Source organism: Chiloscyllium plagiosum, unplaced genomic scaffold (genome assembly GCF_037043375.1).
Source record: "Chiloscyllium plagiosum isolate Xiang-an unplaced genomic scaffold, Cpla_swu_hap1 HiC_scaffold_7, whole genome shotgun sequence".
In the NCBI taxonomy this organism is placed as follows: Eukaryota; Metazoa; Chordata; class Chondrichthyes; order Orectolobiformes; family Hemiscylliidae; genus Chiloscyllium; species Chiloscyllium plagiosum.
This window is the reverse complement of record NW_028270145.1, coordinates 63626093-63645900: the sequence shown is the minus strand read 5'-3', so window position 1 is coordinate 63645900 and position 19808 is coordinate 63626093. Positions and strand designations below refer to the sequence as shown.

General features: G+C 41.2%; 2 protein-coding genes across 5 annotated transcripts in view; one reads left to right on the top strand and one right to left on the bottom strand.

The window, feature by feature from the left end:
* cunh7orf57 (chromosome unknown C7orf57 homolog) overlaps positions 1-12749 on the bottom strand; it is a 78139-nt gene extending 65390 nt beyond the window's left edge. For 3 of the 4 annotated variants that reach the window (XM_087988619.1, XM_043693799.2, XM_087988621.1), the window contains exon 1: positions 12624-12749. The gene's annotated coding sequence lies outside the window, so the exon portion shown is untranslated. The remainder of the gene's footprint in view (positions 1-12623) is intronic. The other variant, XM_087988620.1, reaches the window with a different exon arrangement.
* Positions 12750-13213: 464 nt separating this feature from the next.
* The window catches only part of LOC122551613 (activin receptor type-1-like), a 165838-nt gene continuing 159243 nt past the window's right edge, over positions 13214-19808 (top strand). Inside the window, exon 1 of the mRNA XM_087989072.1 lies at positions 13214-13425. The gene's annotated coding sequence lies outside the window, so the exon portion shown is untranslated. The remainder of the gene's footprint in view (positions 13426-19808) is intronic.

Genomic DNA, 19808 nt, shown 5'->3' with positions numbered 1-19808 from the left:
TGGTGCAGACTGATTGGACCAAAGGGGTCTGTTTCCATGCCGTATGATTCTATGACTATGAATCTATGAGTTAAATTTCTGTGTAATGTTGTATGAAGACATTAAGTTATCATGCATAGACGAACTTTACTGATGAGAATTATTATCCTTAGGGTTCAAGAAATATGTTTAATCACTTTCCTGATAGAAAAAAACCCATAAATATATAAACATAGAAGCATAAATGTATCTTAAACTGTTGCTTAAGCAATCACAAATCTAAATGTAGGCATCAAATTACATTTCATTGGTAGTATTTCTATCTGCTGTTATGTTGCATTTTGAAGAGGTTAACTCCACCTACCGGGTGAAATTCTTTAAAGTAATATTACTAACAAGACAGAGTACTGAATATTCTGAGTAATGCAGAGCTCCAACTCCCAGAGGGCCTATTTCTACACTGGATAATTTCTTGTTCTCTGGCTGCTGTTTCTGAAAACAACAGAAAAAGTGATAGGATCAAGCTTGTGGTCAAAGCATTCACTTTGGATGCACTGACTGATAAGGTATCTCTTTCAAAGGAATGGGAGCAGATTTCCAAGGTGCCACATTAGGGGTAGGGACAGCTACATTGCATTAAATATTTGTTGACAATTTCTCTGAAAAATGGCAATGGATTCTACTGTGATCTCTGTTGTCTGTCTATGAAATGATTCTCAGTGCATGCAGGTAAATCTGATATGCATTCAGAATTCTCCTTTTTAAACCAGGGGCCAGACCAACGTTGAGTAGGTCACCTGATATTAACCAAGGCACTTAAACTAACATTGACACGCAGCCCTGTTGATCCTGCAAAGTCCTCCCCATAAACACGTGGGAGCTTGTTCTAAACTTGAAAGAGCTATCCCTCAAACCAGTCAAACAACAGCCTGATAAAAATCATACTCATGGAATTATTCCTTGCAGGTATTGTCCCAGACAACACTATACCATCAACAAGACAGAACCCCTCCAGAGGTGATTGGACAATGGTACACAGACAGGAGGGAGTTGCCTTGAGAGTCCTTAATATTGACACTGGACCCCATCTCACAGCATTAGATCAAATACAAGCATGGAAACCTAATCATTACCATCTCGCCTACCCTACATGGCTGATGATTCAGTACTCCTCCATGTGAACACTGCTTGGAGGATGCACTGTCGAGAGCAAGGATACAGAATGTATTCTGAGTCAGGAATTTCAATTCAGAGTGACTCACCAGCAGCACTACTGATCAAGCTGGTCGGGTCCTAAAGGACATCGCTGCTAGACTGGGTATGCAGCAGGTGGTGAGGGAACTAAAAGGGGGGAAAAATATACTTGACCTCATTCTCAAAAATCTGCCTGGTGCAGATGCATCTACCCATATCTATATTGATAAAAGTGAGGGACCTTATGAAAGAGCTGCCTTCACTGAGAATACCTTACATCGTGTTGTGACCCCATCACCATGCTAAATAAGATAGACTTCAAACAGATCCAGTAACTCAAGACTTGGCATCCCTGAGGATCTATGGGCAGCGTGTAGGTTTGCTCGCTGAGCTGTAGGTTTGATATCCAGACGTTTCATTACCTGGCTAGGTAACATCATCAGTGGCGACCTCCAAGTGAAGCGAGGCTGTTGCCGGCTATGGGCAATTGGAAGTCTTATATTCCAATGCATAGGTCGGCATATCCCATATTCTACTATTACCAAAAAGCCAAGAGATCAACCCTGGCTCAATGAAAAGGGCAGGAGGACATGCCTGGAGCAGCATCAGGCATTAGTAAAAACAAATGAGGTGTCAATCTGATAAAGCTGCAACACAGCATTAGCAAAGAGTTAAAAATCACACAATACCAGGTTGTGACTTATTTTAAAAAATGACATCTCAGCTCAAACAATGCATTAAAGGTGTAAGGTTAGAGTCTGTCTGTATCCCAATCTTGAATCAGATTGGTTCTATTTCCAAAGTAGGAACTTATAAAATGTTATATGGATTGACTGCCTGTATTGACTGTGTCAAGAATGTTACTTAAAAGAAGTTCTGGGATTTATATTAATTAATCAAAACCTGCAACCCATTCTAAAGATTTAACAGCAATCTAGGTTTGTTCAATATATCGTTTTCAGTTGCATGACACTGTAAACTTTTGCTATAAATTCTGAATCTTATGATCCTGCTCCATGACTACCTGATGAAGGAACAGCGCTCTGAAAGCTAGTACTTCCAAATAAACCTGTTGGATTATAACCTGGTGCTGTGTGAATTTTAACTTTGTCGACCCCAGTCCAACACCAGCACTTCCACATCTTAGCAGAAAGTGATTGACAGAACAAAGTGATTTGCAACCAATAGATTAAATCCAAGCTCTGCAGTCCTGCTACGTTCAGTTGAGAATGGCAGTGATTAATTAAACAACTCCCTGAATATCCCAATCCTCAATGATGAGGTTTCTCAGCACTCCAGTGAAAAAAAGGCAAGTCTGAAGCATTTGCACCAATCCTCAACCAGAAGTACCAAATGAATAATGAGGATCACAGACGCCAGCATTCAGCTAATTTGAGTCAAATATGTGATTTCAGTAAACAACTTAAAGCACTGGATGCATCAAAGTCTATGAGTCCTGACATCATTCTGGCAATGCTACTTAAGACTTTAACACGATAGCAAGCTTCACCCTTCATAAGTAAGCTGTTGCAATATTGTTACAATGCTATCACCTACCCAACTATGTGAAAAATTGCCCAGGTATGTTCAATGCACAAAAAGCAGGACAATTCCAGTTGACAATTACCATCCCATTATTTTATTCTTAATCATCAGCAAAGTGTTTGAAGGTGTCATTGACAGTGCTAGCAGCACTTACTCAACAAAAACCTGTTCACTGATATTCAGTTGAGTTACATTAGGGCCATTCAGCTCGTGACCTTCATACAGCCTTGATCCAAGCAAGGGAAAAAGAGCTGAACTCAAGACGGGAAGTGAATAGTGAATGCCTTTGACCTCAAGACAGCTGTTGACCAAGTGTGCCTTACAGGCCGAGCAAAACTGGAGTCAGTGAGAATTAGAGAGAGAACTTGTCACAGGCTGAAGTTACAATTAGCACAAAGGAAAATGGTTATGGGTATTGGAGATCAATCATGTAGCCATAGAACATCACTGCAGGAGTTCCTTAGAATAGATATTTTCTAATTAGCCTGCGCAAACCTCTGGAGCATATAGTGTCCTGCCCTAACCATCTTCAGCTGCTTCATCAATGACCTTCCCTCCATCATTAAGTCAGAAGTGGGGACGTTCTCTGATGATTGCACAATGTTCAGCACCATTTGTAACTCCTCAGATTCTGAAGTAATCCACGTTAAAATCAAGCAAGACTTGGACAATATTCAGGCTTGGGTTAATAAGTGACAGCTAATGTTCACACCACATAAGTGCCCGGAAATGACCATCTCCAACAAGAACAAATCCCACCATCTTCCCATGATATCCAATGGCATTACCACCACTGAATTCTAAAATAATCAATATCTTTGCAGTTACCATTGACCAGAAACTGAACTTAACTAGCAATATACATATTTTGGCTACGAGGAGTCTGTGAATGAATAAAAATTACTAGAGATTGCAGATTCAGGATACAGGGTTTCATATTCCAGAGTCCCTACACCCCAGTTTGATTCCACTGATACGTGAATCCCTGGCACTAGTAACTTTCCTAATAAGGGCATTGTTCTAGGTTTGTTCAAATGAAGCTCATCCTTTCTGTACACCAGTTCCAGAAATGGAACTAGTAACAAGAACCATTTCTCTAGCTGTGTATTTAATCCTTTATTTCACTTTCATCTTTGCTTAAAGACAAGCATTCTTCCTGCATGTATTCCACCATACTGGAAAGGAACATTTGAGCAAAGTGAAAACCTATTGGTTTTCTGCTGAGCTGGTTACGCTAAAATAAAATACTGTGTCTCTAGATGTAATTGAAACATAGATCTGCTTTTTCTACAGTCCTGAAAACTGCTACAGCCTAAACTGTAGGCACCAGTCAAGAGTCTATATTGAATGAAATGTCAAAAACTTAAGCAAATGCTCACCTTTGTTTTGTATTTCTGTACACTCCATTTGCAGAATGCTGGAAGAATTCTCCAGACTCATTAATAGCTTCTACAGAGCCATGTGGACACTCCTTCTACTGCAACATATTGTGGAATGAGACTTGGGAATCAGAGCAATCCTGTTCAGTAGCAGGAATGCTATCAATGGAGCCATTAGGCCTCATTGTACCTTGAGGTCTTCTGTCTTTAATGAAGTAGAGAGGTCTTACAATCGTTATTGAAGAGATGTTGCATTGAAAATTATTAGATTGTAACTTTACAAATTTCTTCTTTCTTCTCAAGACTTGAAAATTGTTATCTACCTTTTTCAAAATCAAGATGAAGTTTTAGTGGAGGTCACCAACAATTCATAGTATTAATTCATAGCTGTATTCTATATTCTGAGATGAAAACAAACATGATCAATCTTCCCATTGATATGAAAGGTACTTTATGTTCTCTGTTAATCACTGAAAATGTTATTTTTGTTTCAAACTTCTCCTTTATTTTGTCCCCTACTCATCTATATGAGATTAGATATAGATTTATTGTCACATGGATATAAAAATACAATGAAATGTTTCTTTCATGTGCAAAATGCAAAGTGTCGCCATGCTCTGGCGCCGTCTTGAAACATTTAATAAAATGCAAGATTTTACTGCAGAGTTCATCTTTCCCTCTTCTTCTTGTTATCCTCTGCTATTCTTGCGTTTGCTGCTTGGTAGCCGTATAATGGGCTTGAGGGTCTCGGTTACGGGCCCACCTCCACACTTGCCATCATTCCTGCAACGCTGTGTCTGAGCTGGAGCCATGGGCCTAATCTCATGCCTCCTGCCATGCCTCTGACGCTCCTCCAGATGCTACCATCGATCATCAGTTGCTGGGGTCCTTGCTCCAGGCTCCTCCACCCCTGGTGCTACAGCCTCTGCAAACTCAGCGCCAGAGCTGGAACTGGCCATGGATCTGGGGCAGTGCGTGGCCCAGTCCTAACCAATTCCCCACAGGAAGACCCATTGCCTCTCCTGCTGCCGATGCCACCATCAATTGTTGGGAAGAGCCAACTCTGTCGCACATGTTTTGCAGGCTGGTCCCACTCTCACCCTGCCAATAATGATGTAAGAGGCGAAAGTGGGTACTGCAGATGCCGGAGATTAGAGTGAAGATTAGTGTAGTGCTATGTATGGATCAGATTGAAGATGTTAGGTTTGTTTACAAGTTATTCACGTCAGGTCAGGCAGCAGGTCAGGCAGTATCCGATGAGCAAGAAAATCAACATTTCAGGCAAAAGCCCTTCATCAGGAATGAGGCCAGTATTTCTTCGAGTTGGCACCTGGCTTCAGCATTGTAGAGGTCAGTGTGCCAAATTACCACTGTACCCCCCTTGTCTGCTGGTTTGATGGTGAGTAATGCTGTAAGAGGGTTGTAAAGAGAAAAACAAGAAGAAGAAAACAGAGCAAAAGTAAAAAGGGAAATAAACAAGAAAAGCAGACAGACGTGAACAAGCCCTGGGCCAAGAGCCTGAATACAGTGGAACATCCTGGCGTATGGGACAAGGAATCCTCGTAATCTTCTAGCCCCTCACTTAATATATCATTCTTCATGTCTGAATGGAGGCAGGCTGTTTGGCTCTGCAGGCAGGATATTCTACGTAGGGTCAGGAGCTCAAATTCTTTCTCTGTCATGATCCCTGGGAACTGGGGATTGGGGAGTAGCCACAGCTTGTGATTTTGCCTGTGGTATGTTGTTCATTTGCATGGTGATGATGACCAATGAGCAGACATAGGCACAGGATAAATCCTTCAAGTGAGCAACAGATTTTATAGCATGACGCAACCATTATTATGGAAGTCTGAGGTCAACAGACGGAGAGGCAGAGGCATAGAATCCAAGGCAGGAATGCCCCACAGTTTACAGATGCAGCTGTTGAAGTTATGTTGGAAGCAACTCATAAGAGGCAAGAGGTCTTGTTCCTGGAGAGTGGCACGTGATGACTAATAAACTAGGCTTGACTGAAAGTGACGGAAACTGACAGTAATTGCAGTGTTGTCCAGAGGTCCAGGGTGCAGTACTGAACCCTATGGTCAGGTGCAAGTCTACAGCTCCACTGTTAGCTGTAGAGTTGCACCTGACCATAGGGTTCAGTACTGCACCCTGGACCTCTGGACAACACTGCAATTACTGTCAGTTTCCGTCACTTTCAGTCAAGCCTAGTTTATTAGTCATCACGTGCCACTCTCCAGGAACAAGACCTCTTGCCTCTTATGAGTTGCTTCCAACATAACTTCAACAGCTGCATCTGTAAACTGTGGGGCATTCCTGCCTTGGATTCTATGCCTCTGCCTCTCCGTCTGTTGACCTCAGACTTCCATAATAATGGTTGCGTCATGCTATAAAATCTGTTGCTCACTTGAAGGATTTATCCTGTGCCTGTGTCTGCTCATTGGTCATCATCACCATGCAAATGAACAACATACCACAGGCAAAATCACAAGCTGTGGCTACTCCCCAATTGAGCAGCCCGAGTGTTCATGTGTACTCCTGACCACAAGAGGAAAGTTTTCCAGGATATTTACTGATCCCTTAACCACATTGACAGCTCTAATACTGGATGGAATCTGACAGTACTGTTCCATGCAACTTCTCACTTAGAACAGCCACAGGCACCAATGAGGCCCCCATTGCCTTATCTCTCTCTTTTGTCCTTGCAAAGGAAGGTTCACATTCTGTTCAAAAACAGAAAATGCTGGAGAAACTCAGCAGGTCAGCCAGCATCTGTGGAGAGAAATCAGAGTTAATGTTTTGAGTCCAGTGATCTTCTTCAGAAGAGTCTGGATTACTCTGGATCTGTGGGCTACCAGTCCAGTGATATTATCGTAGTAATGGTAATTTAAGGGAGTGCCAAAGGAAGGTAGTTAGTTTCTTTCTGTCAATGTTACTTGGCTCTTCTTAGCACAAGCCTGAATATTGTCCAGGTTTTGCTACATATGATCACAAATTTCTTCAGTATCTGAGCAGTCATGATTGATGTTGAACACATTAATTTTGTACATAGGTGATAATTCTCAGAAAATCTGTTTTTGCCATGTTGAACAAAAAATAAAAGTTTGTCAGGATACCAAATATAACTCCATTCTCTTCTTCAAAATAGTGCTTTGACTCTTTTAAATCCAGGAGAAAGTGAGGACTGCAGATGCTGAAGATTAGAGTCAAAAAGTGTGACGCTGGAAAAGCACAGCCGGTCAGGCAGCATCCAAGGAGCAGGACAGTCGACATTTCAAGCATAAGCTCTTCATCAGGAATCACATTCCTGACTTTGCTGTTCCTCCAATATTGCCTGACCAGCTGTGCTTTTCCAGCGCCAAACTTTTTGACTCTTTTACATCCAGCTGATCAAGAAAATGGGGTCTCGGTTTAACATTTCAAGTGAAAGATAGCATCACTGACAGTTACATTTGTAGAACTCATTGCTGCAGAAGGGTGCGGAGATTAAGACGTTGAGTGTATTTAATTCAAAGATAGATAGGTTCTTGATTAGTAAGGGGATCAAAGGTTATGGGGAGACTCGATGGGCTAGTTCTGCTCCTATATCTTTTGGTCTTTATGGTCGAGTGCCGTTTTTCCTCAGTACTGCACTGGGGTGCTTGCCTTGATTTTTGCATTCAGGCTCTGGAATAAAATTTGAACCTGGAGCCTTGTGAATCAGAGGTAAGAAATGCTAACAATTATCTTGAATGCTACCAGTTGACACAAAGATGCAACATTATAACAATTTTTAAAAATACCTTAATTTCCTTCTGAATCCAGCCATTCTTTCCTCCTTTTAATTATTTCTGGACCTGATTTTACATTATTTTCACTACTTCTCACCCATGCAAGCACCCACAAGGAAGAAAGTGTCAGTTTTTTGACCCAGAAACAGTGCAGGAATGGAGATAGAGTTCTGAGTCTGGATAATAAGTAACTTTGAGGAGATCTTGGAAGTGGTGGCGTAATCATGCACCTGATCCCCTTGTCTTTCTAGATGGTACAGTTTGTCAGTTTGTAAGTTGCTGCTGGAGAAGCCTAGTTGAGGTTGCTGCAGTAAATCTTGTTACACACCACTGGCATTGTCTACCATTGGTGAAGAGAGTGAATGTTGAAGGTGGTGGATGGGGTGTCAGTCATATTTGTGCCAGATCAGATGTCAAACTTTTGAGTGTTTTTCAAACTAGCAAGTATAAAGTATTCCTTCATACTCATGACTTGTGTTTCATAAATGATAGACTGTCATTGCGGAGACAGGACGTGTGTTACTCACCTGCTGCCAGACCTGCTATTGTAGCCACAATATTTGTATGGCTGGTTCCAGTTCACTTTTTGATCAATGGTAACCCCTAGGATTCAAGTGTTGATATTGGGGGATTCAATTATGATAAATTTACTGAATGTCAAAAGGCTATGGTTAGATTCTCTTTTGCTGGAGTTGATCATATATGTGGCACGAACATTACTTGCAGCTAATCAAGCTTGGATGTTGTCCAAGTCTTGCTGCATTTGGGCATGGATTACTGGAGTATTGAAGATGTTGAGAAAAGTGTTGCACATTGTGCACTCATCATTGAACATTCCCGGTTCTAATTTTATGATGGAGGGAAGGTCATTTATGTACCACTGAAAATGGTTGGGCTGATGTCACTGTCCTGATCATCTCCTGCAGAGTTATGCTGATGGTTGACTTTGAACAACCACAATCATATTCCTTTGAACTGGGTGTGACAGCAACCAGAGGATACTCCTATTGACTCCAATTTTGCTAGGGCTAGGTTACCTTGACGCCACAGTCAGTGAAATGTGGCTTTGATGTCAAGGGCAGTCACTCTCAAGCTCAACTCTGGAATTCAGCTCTTTTATCCATCTTTCAATCAAAGCTGTAGTGAGGTCAGGAGCAGAGTGGCCCTGGCAGAGCCCAAACTGAGCATCAATGAGTTCATTATTCTTTTACAAGTCCCATTTGATAGTACTGCTGACAAACTCTTCCATCACTTTGCTGATCAGTGAGAGGAGACTAAAGGGGCTGTAATTGGCCTGGTTGGGTTTGTCCTGCTGATTTCAGATGATACAAACATTGAACAATTTTCCACTTTGCCAGATAGGTGTAAAACATAATGCTCCTCCAACTGTTCACGCTGTGCCATGCAGGCATTATGGACTTGCATTCAGTTTTTATCTCTGATAATTTACTTAGATCAGCTCAGCAACAAAATAATCAATGTTTTACAACTGATCTTGTGTCCCTGGTCAGTTAAGGGAAAAGTTAAAATCAGCCTTAGTCCTTTCCTGGTTTGTCCTTCTTAGAAAGAATGAATGTAATGCATGTAAAAATCAAGCTTAGGTACAGAACCTAGCTTGACTTAATAACCAGTCTGAGTCACACTCTGGGCGGGCAGAGTGGAACTGTGCTCATTAAGATTCACTACAATTTATGGTAAAAAACAGAGATAATACAAATAAACAGAAAGCAGTTGCAAGAGACTCATGTGGTGCAATGATAGTGTACTGGGGTGAAAGGCTGTAGTTAAATTGCCTCCTGCCCCACACATGAGTCACAATGCAACCGAACAAGCTGAGTTCTTCAGGATCTTGAGACTCAGCGGTCATGTTGTTATCTCTGAGCCAGCAGATCCGAGTTCAAGTCCAATGTCCCTGACGTGTGTTGGAACAAGTCTGGAACAGGTTGATCAAAAAATAAGAAATATAGCTGCAAACCATGTTTGTGCTATAGTGCTATTAACACTGATAATCAGAGTTCTTGCACACAAGGCTTGAATTCTAAGAAACATGTTACAAACATGTTTTATGTGAGCACAACTGCTGCTTCAGTGGTAATTTGATTTCATGGCAACATTGCTAAATCTTGTTTTGTTTCAGCGAGAAAAAAATAAAGTGTCATTCCTTTCCAATTCTATCCTCATGTTTCTGTCATGTCAAATTGTGTAATATATACCTTAAGTAAATTAATTATGTCTTGAGTCTGTAAAGAAATATAAAAGATACACTTATTAACTTGGTCAAATTCATTTGCTAGAAATTCATTTTCAGGATTTGACTGTCACTGGGAAACATTCATTCTCAGTTGCCTGAGAAGGTAGTGTTGGGCATTCTTGAAATGTAGCCTTCATGTGACAACCTTTGTGGAGAGTTGATGCTACTACTTGGCTTGCCAGACCCCCTCAAGGTCAGCAGAGCCATTCAAGTTGAGGGACTAAAGCCACATATGGGCCAAACCATGTAAGGTCAGTAGATTTTCCTCCGAAAAGGATATTAAGTTTATAATCCATAATTGTGCAATACCTGTAACATAATGGTGCTTAGAAACATCATAAAACAAAATATCAAGAGTTAGAGGTATAATTCCAAAAGGGTTGCAGGATCAGGGAGATCTGGATATCTAAATACATTAATCATTGAAGGCAGTAGGATAGGTTAAGGGAGTGCTTAATAAAGTACATGTCCCCCTTGGCTTTCTAAACAGGGCATAACAACCGCAAGTTAATTATGTTAAACCTGTATAAAACACTAGGTCAGCCTTAACTAGGGTATTGTGTTCAATTTGGGGCATTGGGTTTAAGACTCTAGAGAGGTTGCAGAAAGAATTCACATGAATAGTTCCAGAAAATAAATTTTAGTTACTCAAAAAGATTTGAGAAATTGGGATAGTTTCTTTGGAAAATAGAATTTTGAGAGGAAATTTGATACAAGTGTTCAACATCCTCACTAGCCTCGACAGAAGAGATACAGAGGAACTGTTCCCATTAATGGAAGGATCAAGAATCAAAAGGCATGGATTTAAAGTAATTGACAAAAGAAGCTATGCTCACACGAGGAAAACATTTCTTCACAGTGAGTATTTTGGATCTAGAGTACACTGCCTCAGGGGAGCTAGAGGCAAGGTCAGTTGAAGTTTGTAAAAGGAAATTGGATCAGTATCTGAGCAGGGAAAATGGTTCAAGTTGAATTGTTCCTTCTGAGGGCCAAAGCAGATACCACAGGCCAAAAAGCCTCCTTTTAACCATTCCTGAATTGATGATCCAGAGAAGGTGATGGAATTCATTCCACAGCCTGATGAGTGAAACTCCAACAACAGTCAAAGTTTGGCTGTATGGAAAGCCCATTCTGTGCCACATTTTCTGGATCAATATCTTGAACGATTAATAGAAAAGAGTTTGAGATAGTTAACCAAAGGCACTGACTAGGGCGCTAGCTATTTTATATCTAGAATTATGCAATGATTATTTAATAATTAATAGTTTAACAATCTTGTTGTAAAAGAACCTTTCAGGAATAATTATCATAGTATGACAAAATGTTCTGTTAAGTTTGAAAAACGTGTAGTTAGAGCCATAGCGTTATAAAGATGTACAGCGCAGAAACAGGCCCTTTGGTCCAACTTGTCCATTCCGATCAGGTATCCTAAATTAATCTAGTCCCATTTGACAGCACTTGGCCCATATCCCTCTAAAGCCTTCCTAATCATGTACCCGTCCAGATGCCTTTTAAATGTTGTAATTGTACCGGCCTCCACCATCTTGGATGCAGACAAGCACAAATTAAGAGAAGCAAGTTGATTGTGGTGGATTGGAGAAATATATTCTGACGTTTGGCAGTGGATAGGCAATAGCTAATATCCGAAGGAATGATGCTTGGTTTTCAATAGATGCACAATTACCTAACAGGAGAAAAACTAGAGAGCTGTGGCTGACAAGGGAAGTTAGCATTAGATAGCATTAGATGAAAAGAGGAGGCATATAAAGTTGTCCTCCTAATGAAAAAAAAGTAAGGATTTTAGAATTGTGCAAAGAAGGGCAAGAGACTGATAAAGAAATAATTGAATATAAATGTAAAATAGCAAAAAAAACTTAAAAACCGTTTGTAAAACCTTCTCTAGGTAATTAAATCGGAAAAGATTTGAATGTGGAATGTGGGTCTATTACAGGCAAAGACAGGAGAATTTATAATAGGAAATAAGAAATGCAGAGAAGTTAAATAAATCAATGTCACCAGAAAAGAGTTTCTTTCGTAATTATTGCATTACAGTCTGTGAGGGCTGGCTAGGTGTGAATTGCAAAGCTTAATGAGGATCGAGCAAGGGGAACTTCACGGCCCAATAATCATACACACACAATTGCAGCAGAAGTTGATGGGCAACAATTTGAGGCAAGGTTATTGTCCCTCCTTCGCCCAAGAAGTACCGTATGCGAATCAGTTGTTCGCGTCCCCCATCTCTAATTCGTAGTATCATCTGGGTACAGAGCTTATCTAGGGTCTCTCGAGGTCTGTGTGGTTCAATGGGTGCCACTTTCCGACTTCTGCTTGAGAAATCGCAAGGTTAGACCACCCATGATATTAGGTAAGCAACGATATTTCTTCTGAAAACAGCCTGTCATTATTTCCCCAGACTCGCTCCCTGAGTGCCTATGGCTGGCCCCGTTCTCTGCAGGGAAGCAAGGACCCCTCAGCCAGAGGCACTGCAGACACACCAACCATTACCTGCAGTCGCCAAGATCGGCTGGCCTGTGTCTGGAGCCGAGGGCGGGCGATCGTCGCCTAAATCCACCACTTCACCAAATGTTTTCCGTGCAACTGCCGGAATATCACCATAGCAACGCCAAGCCGTGACCGTAGCAACCAGAATGTTACAATGTCGCCGAAAGGTCATATGATCTCTTCCCCCCAACTCCCCGCCCAGAGGTTGCTCTCTCTGCATCTTCCTACTCAATGTAAACAGCCTTCTCTAACTTCTGGTTTACCACAATTGCGATATTTTACTTTGGAAGTATTATTATTTGCTCTGACCTGTTAGGAATGAGTACCACATTAGAGGACTTCATGAAATAAACGTTAGTAGTATTAATTTTAACATGCACTTATTATTATGTTATATGTGGTTCGGTCGGTAGCCCAATCGCCTCCCAATCATAAGGTACCGGAGTCTAAGTCCCACATTCGGGCTTGAGAAATAAAGGCTGACACTCAATTGCAGTCCTGAAGGAATTCTGGTCTTCAGTATGAGATGATAAACCTTGAAGTGGTATCTCTATTTCGCTCTATCCTGGATGTGCTAAGTAATTCTAACATTTTTTAAAGAATCCACGGCAACATTTGAAAGAAGAGCAGGGGTGGTATCCTCGATGTCTTGACCAATACTTCATTCCTCAACATCAAACAAAATGTAGCTACCATATTGATGTTTACGCGAGTTTACTGTGCACAGTACATATTGACTACATTGCAACAACGTCTGCTTGATTGGCTTGAAAAAAATCAGACACCCTGGAAAACACTAAAAATTGTAAGTTTTAAAATTATTTCTTAGAAAAAAATCACAGCAAGTTGTCCCAATTTATGATTGCAGGGTTTTGTAGTCAGTAGTAAAGAAAGGGGGATTTTTTTCTATCCCAGTTTATTCAGTCTTCTCAGACTTAGAGGAGCAGAGATAAAGGAACAATGCTTGTTGTTGAGCTTGATGACAACAAACAGATTTCAGGAAATAAGCTGGCTGTAAACTGGTGTCTGATCCAGAACGTCAGTCTCAACAGGGGACCTGTGAAGTCTGAGAGCTGGCCAAGGAGCAGGGCACCTCTTCAGCAATCCACATTGAAGAGTTTTCATTGAGTCTCTACCATGCAATGCAAATTTAGAAAATATGAGCATGATTGAAATGATATACAGATAGCAAAATAGAAAAGGGAAACACATAGAATTAATAGAGTGAAAAAAAGTTAATACAATTTTTAAGTATTTGAAAATTGCCAAAACTAATTTTCTTCTGAAGGAATGTGATACTAAGTTTGAAAAATGACATTTTCATTGCTAGAGAGGATAGTAATCAGTTAATTACATTTTAATGTATTTAAACTGTTGTTTATTCCTATCTGTGCCAGCCTCAACCTTTTAGCCATTTTAGTGTGGAATTAGTGAGGTGTTGTATTTTGGTAGGACAAACCACGGCAGGACTTACACAATTAATAGTAGGGCCCAGGGAAATGCTGTCAAACAGAGAGATCTAGGAGTGCAGTTACATAGCTTCTTCAAAATGGTGAAGAAGGCATTTAGCATGCTCGCCATCATCAGTCAGAATATTGGGTACAGGAGTTGGGACGTCATGTTATACAAGACATTGGTGAGGCCACATTTGTCGTACTGCATACAATTCTGGTTGCCCTGTTATAGGAAGGATATTATTAAACTGGAAAGGGTGCAAAAAAAGATTTACAAGAATGTTACCAAAACTGGAGGGTTTGAGTTACAAGGAGAGGCTGGATAGGCTGGGATTTCTTTCCCTGGAACCTAGGAGGCTAAGGGATGACCTTAAGGAGGTTTATAAAATCATGAAAGGTTTAGATAAAATGAATAGCCAAGATCTTCTCCCCAGAGTGGGAGAGTCCAAACTAGAGGTCATAGGTTTAAGGTGCGAGGGGAAATATTTAAAAGGGACCTGAGGGGCAACTTATTAACACAAAGATTGTTGTGTATGTGGAATGAGCTGCCAGAGGAAGTGGTGGAGGTGAGTACAATTACAGCATTTAAAAGACGTTTGGATAAGTACATGGATAGGAAAGGTTTAGAGGGATATGGACCAAATGCAAGCTAATGGGACTAGTTCAGTTGAAGAAAGCTGGTTGGCATGGATGAGTTGGGTCAAAAGGTCTGTTTCCATGTTGTATGACTCTATGACTCATAGAGCAATGTATTTCTGACAGCAATATTTGGGTTTCTGGTCAGAAGTTTCTTCCCTGTGAAGTGGCAAGAATGATGACGAGCAAGATGATTCAATTGAGCGAGAATCCAAAGAGCAAAATGTTGATGTTGAGCAAAAAAATCTGTTCTGATTATTTCCTCACGCTTTCGTTGGGCATTTCAGAATCTCACTGTCAGATCGTGGGAAGCTTACTTCCATGCACTTACATCTCGTTGTCAGTCCAACTCACAGTATTGATATCACACTTCCAAATTTGTTCTCTGCAATAGAGAAATTTGATGGTGCAGAAACTCAAGTGGTAAAATAGAATTAATTCCTGATGACATAACTCTCTAGCACCCACTACAACTCCCAGAATGGCTGTGCAAGCCATCTAGATTTTTTACATTGAACCACTTCTTCTGCACAAGGTACCTCCATAGTTAATGCAAAAACTTTTCCTGGACTGTCCATTCAGTCAACTTGGCATAAGCAAAGCACCAGCTTGACAACAATATCATACTTTCTCTTGGCTCACTGACAGTCACTAATTCAGGGCATCATGTACGTACCTCAGAGCTGAAGGCCAGCCTGGGCTTACATTCTTGTTGGTTTCTGCTGAGGGATAGCCCAGTATGTTTTATACCCACACAAGATTTTTAGCACGCACATGGAATTAAGATCTTTGATGTTTTCTTAGAGGTGGAAGCCTCTACATCTTAGTTTGCTTCTTAGTGCAGGAGAGGCAGGCAGTTTATGACAGCAGGGAGCACTGAGAGTAAAAATATCTGTCAGAGTGGGTAGACTTGTCGTTGGAGGCATATCAACGTTAGAACTACAGTATGTGCCAGCAGTTTTCATGACAAATATGCTACATGTGCTTAAAGAAGACAGTCATATGTGAAAGTCAAAGGGGACAAGTGCTTAGTGGGATGAAAGTGGACTTCAGTCAGTTAAGGGATACTGCCACAGTCAGTCAAGGGGTTGGCCTGCTTCCAGTCAGAGGTTTTGCCACGGTTAGTCAGGAGATTAGTCCCACATAAGTCCAGAATTCCATTCTTTTCCAATCTGAGGACAAATGCAAACTGTCTGGTAATTACATGTTGATCAGTCCAGGTGTTGTTGAGAGATCAGTCCAGAGAGTCAGCCATAGTCATTTATGGGGCTTGATCACTGATAGTTAAGGGACTTATCAGGGACAGTACATGGCATCTTGAGGAAAGAAGGCAGATCAAGTCTGGCAATGGCCTTCATTCCCATGGGGCGGCATGGTGGCTCAATGGTTAGCACTGCCTCACAGCACCAGGGACCCAGCTTTAAATCCAGCCTCAGGCGACTGTCTGTGTGAACTTTGCACATTCTCCCCATGTATGCATGGGTTTCCTCCCTCAATCCAAAAATATGCAATTTAGGTGAATTGGCCTTGCTAAATTGTCCACAGTGTAGGTTAGATGCATTAGTCAGGGGTAAATGTAGAGTAATAAGGTAGGGGAATGGGTCTGTGTGAGTTACTCTTCAGATCATTGGTTTGGACTTATTAGGCCAAATTGCCTGTTTCCACATGTAGGGATTCTATCATTGTATGTGGCAATTGAGGGAATAGTAACATTGATTGGAGGCATTTACAGATAGTTAATGGGAATTCATAGTTAATGGGAGGGGACTCAGATTTGCGAGGGTGGTTCAGGCTGTCACAGTTACTCAGTCTCTACACGCGGTTGGTATAGGAGCAGCAAGTTCATAGGAGCCTATTGAGTCATGGAATTTGGGGTTAATGCAGAAAAATTACCAATGATGTAAAGCGTCTCAACCAAAATGGGTGGAAGCTGAATGATCATTGAGGCCATAGGCATAGCAATACAAAATGGAATGTAAAGAATTGGGGAAATTTGTTTCCTAGGTGGAGGCTACAAGTCACTCATGCAAATTCAATGTCAGCGATATTTGTAATCAATCTGTTCAAGGATGTTACTTATGCAGCTCTGATGCAGATGGGACTTGAACCTAGACCTTTGGGCTTGGAGGTAGGGATGCTACCACTATACCACAAGAGCTCCAGGTTCAATGTTGGAACCTTGAACCTTGTCATATCAGATTGGAAGTCAATGCATAATAAGGTCACAAAATGACTGTGGCTGCATGCAAAGTGTGAAGAGCTTGATCACTGATTTTCTTCTGTGAGGCAGGAATTTGCTATCTATCTGCCTTCAAAATCTACTTCATCTGGAGGTCAGTAATTATTGAAGAATACAGGTAACAAATTATGTCCTCAAGCATATGTAAATGATTTTAGTATAAATCAATGATTTAAAGTCTGTGCCTTGTCTCATAGCCATGGCTTACATTGCATAAGCAATCCATGTTTTTTTAAATTCACTCATGAGAGATACATATTGCTGGCTGGGCTAGGTTTATTGCCCATCCCTAGTTTCCCTTGAGGAGGTGGTGATGAGCTATATTCTTGAACTATTGCAATGCATTGCCATTATATACACCCACAAGGGATGGAATTTCAGGATTTTGTCCCAATGTCATTGAAGGACAGGTAGTGTATTTCTAAGTCAGGATGGTGACTGACTTGGAGAAGAACTTGCAGGTGGTGGTGTTCCCATGTATCTGCTCGCTTGTCTTAGTTGGAAATGGTTGTGACTTTGGAAGCTGCTGTATAAGGAGATTAGGTGAATTTCTGCAGTGCATCTTGTGGATGGTACCCACTGCTGCTACTGAGCATTGGTGGTGGAGGGAGTGGATGCTTGTGGATATGATGCCAATCAAGTGGGCTGCTTTGTCCTGGACGCTGTCAACATTCCTGAGTGTTGTTGGAACTGCCCAGGTTCCATCACACTCCTGAATTGTGCCTTGCAGATGGTGGATAAGCTTTGGAAAGTCAGGAGGTGAGTTACACTCACTACAGTATTTCTGGCCTCTGATCTGCTCTTGTAGCCACTATTTATATGGCCACTGTCTTTATATGGCTACAGCTTCCAGTCTAGAATGTTGATAATGGGCTTTTCAGTGAAGGTAATGTCACTGTATATCAAAGGGTTGTCTCTTATTGGAGATGGTAATTTAGTTTCTGAGGAGTCATGAATGCTGTTAAACATTGTGCATTTATCATCATACATCCTCACTTCTGACCTTACAATGAAAGGAAGGTCATTGATGAAGCAGCTGAAGATGTTTTGGCCTTGGACACTATTCTGAGGAACTCTTATAGATATGTCCTGGAACTGAGATGACTGACTTCCAGCAACCACACCCATCTTCCTAAGTGCTAGACATGATATCACTCAACAGAGAGTTTCCCCTTGATTCCCATTGAATCCAGTTTTGCTAGGGCTCCTTGATGCCACACTCAGCCAAATGCAGCCCTGTTATCACTCTCACTTCATCTGTGGAATTCAGCTCCCTTGTTAACACTTTCCATCACTTTGCTGACAATCAAGAGTAGATTGATGGGTTGTTAGTTGGTAGGGTTCGATTTGTGTACCTGGACAATTTTACCCATTGTCAGGTAGATGCCAGTGTTGGATCTGTAGCATTAGCTTGGTGAGGGGTGCAGCCATTTTGGGAGTGGAAATCTTCAGAAATACTGTTGTCAGGGCTCATAGCCTTTGCAATATCCAATGCCTTGTAACATTTTTTGATGTCACGTGGAGTAAATTGAATTGGTTGAAGCCTAGCATCTGTGATGCTGGGGTTTTCAGGAGGAAGACGAGATGGATCATCTGCTTGATACTTCTAATTGATTGTTGTGAATGCTTCAGACTTGTGATTTCCACTGATGTGCCAAGCTACCCTGTCATTGAGGATGGGACTATTTTTACAGCCTGCTCCTGCGGTAAGTTGTTTAATTGTCCTTAGCATTCACGATTGCATGTGGCCGGACTGCTTAACTCGGTCTATCACTTTCTGTTAATGCCGTTTAGCATGCAAATAGTCCTGTGTTGCAGTTTCACCTGATTAACATCTCACTTTCTTGAGTTTTACCTGATGCTGAGGAAGAGCAATACATGATCACCAGCAGGAGGTGTCCTTGTCCATGTTCGAGCTGATGTCATGAGACTTTATGGTGTCCAGAGGCAATGTTGAGAACTCCAAGGGCAACTCCCTCCTGATTATATACCAGCTGCAACTCTGGACTACTTGCATGCCACCAGCATTACTACTAGGCCTGTCCTGCCGTTGGGGCAGAGATGGTGAAGTCTGGATCATTAAGATGTGGCAGTGTGAGTAAGAATATGCAAGGCTGCTATTTGACTAGTCTGTAAGACAGCTCTACCAATTTTGGCATTAGCCTCAAGATATTACTAACGAGAATTTTGCAGGGCTAACAAGGCTGTTTTTGTGGATGTTGTTTCTGGTGCCTAGGTCGATTCATTTCTTTGTATTGTATTCTTTGTATTGTGATAATTGAATTGCTTGCTAGGTCATTTCAGAGGGCAGTTACGAGTCAACCACACATTGCTGTAGGTCTTGAGTCAAATGGTAATGATAGCAGATTTCTCTCCCTAGAGGGACATTAATGAATCAATGGTTTTATTCTCATCTTTGGATTCTTAATGCCAGTTTTTTATTGAATTCAAATTCTACTATCCCCAGGTCCCCAGAACATTACCTGTGTTTCTGGAGAATAGTCTGGCAATAATACCACGGGACCATTGCCTCACCATGTGCAGCATGATGGTCATAACCTGTGGATCATGACATTGTAAAGATGGTGTCTCTATTTTTAATTGAGGGCTGAAATAGGAAAAAAACTATTTTAGGTTTGCCGAAGGATCACTACATGCTTTTGAAATAATATAACCATGACACCCATTGTAGGTACTGATTATATAGGTTCAAGCAAAAAAGAAGATGAGCTGGAGCCATGGCTGTGTACAAATGGATATTTCACCAACAATTATTGGTCTAAAGCTCAGTTATCAATGACATTTTGCCTGCCAACAATCTGTGATTGCCTCTCAGATAGCTGAACAGTTTAGGGCTGT